The sequence below is a fragment of the Merops nubicus genome, unplaced genomic scaffold, assembly GCF_000691845.1.
Source record: "Merops nubicus isolate BGI_N331 unplaced genomic scaffold, ASM69184v1 scaffold6160, whole genome shotgun sequence".
Lineage (NCBI taxonomy): Eukaryota > Metazoa > Chordata > Aves > Coraciiformes > Meropidae > Merops > Merops nubicus.
This window is the reverse complement of record NW_008584942.1, coordinates 33,375-34,983: the sequence shown is the minus strand read 5'-3', so window position 1 is coordinate 34,983 and position 1,609 is coordinate 33,375.

Genomic DNA, 1,609 nt, shown 5'->3' with positions numbered 1-1,609 from the left:
ACAAGGAAAATAAACAGTGATGGTGCAGTAATCCATGGTGGGGATTTCTCCAGCCATGCCCAAGTCACAGAGACAGGCAAGTAACAAATCAGGCTGAGCACAAAAGTTGACACCTGGGAGAAACCCAGAAAGTCCCAACACCTCAACCATCCTGGGATTCCATTGGAGGTGAACGTTGAGGATTCTTCATACAGCTGCATCCTCCACCCGTCCCTTTTAGGATGCACTTGAACCAAGGATTATTTTTTGAGGTCCTCAACAGCTAAAAACCATTTGACACAGCTGATTGCAGCCACTTCTCAGTGCTCATGCTCCAGGACATTAACTTTTGTGTCTATGTGGCTGTCATTGCTTTGACAAGCTCCATGCAGAGGAGACTAATCTTCCCCTCCCTTCATTGGCCATGGATGCTTCACCTCTTTGATCTCTGGCCGGTTTGGCAGCATGTTTGATGCATTTCAACTCTTTCTGGCAGGGATCAGAGCTCCTGGAGGAGATCTAGCATGAAAAGCATAAAATCTGTGCTTTGTGGTTGCAGCCCCAGACCAAATCAGAGCTTTCAAACCACGGGGCAACGTGCTCTTGTTAAACACAAACCTGGACCTTGCTTGCAAGGCACAGACCCAGCGTGCAGCTCTGTGCCCCCTGACCTGGTTCTGCACCCAGGCTGCTCCTGGAATTGGCCTCTCTGAGTATTTCAGAGCCACACAGAATCACTGTGGTTGGAAAGATTGAGTCTCTCTCTGAGTATTTCAGAGCCACACAGAGTCACTGTGGTTGGAAAGATCGAGTCCAACCACTATCTAACTCTACCAGGCCATGTCTACATCATATCCTTCAGCACCTCATCTTGATGGCTTTGAAATCCATCCAGTGCCTGACCCAGTGGAGTGTGCCCCCATCTCAGCCTTGTGATGAGAATGCTCTTGGGCACAGGCTCAAAGACTTTACTGAAGTCAAGATCACATCCACAGCCTTCCCCTCATCCACCAAGCAGGTCACCTTGGCAGAAAAGGAGATGAGGTTTGTTGGGCAGGACCTGCCCTTCAGGAACCTGTGCTGACTGGGCCTGATGGTCTGGTTACCCTCTCAAGATGAAGCTCCAGGACTTTTCCTGGCAGGTCTGTAGTTTCCAGGACCCTCCTTCCTGCCCTTCTTGTAAATGGGTGGCACATTAGCCAATCTCCAGTCCTTTGGGACCTCCCCAATTAGCCAGGACTTCCAGTAATTCATGAGGAGTGATCCCTCTGCATCAACTGAAGACTCTCCCTAATCCTCCTTTTATTGTTAACATATTTAGAGAACCATTTTTTGTTGCCCTTTACAGATTAAGCTCTAGTTGGGCTTTGGCCCATCTGCTTTTCTCCCTACCTATCCTCACCACATCTTTGTAGTCCTCACGAGTGGCCTGTCCCCTTTTCCAAAGCTCTGTAGGCTCCCTTAATCCTAAATTCTAGCCAAAGCTCTTGATTCATCCACCTTCTTCCCCACCTTCCCCTCTTTTGGGACATGGGGATGGCCTGTTCCTGTGTTTAAGATCTCTCTCTTGAAGTCTGTCCAGCCTTCCTGGACTCCTTCACCCTTCGGGACAGTCTCCAAGGGGACAGAA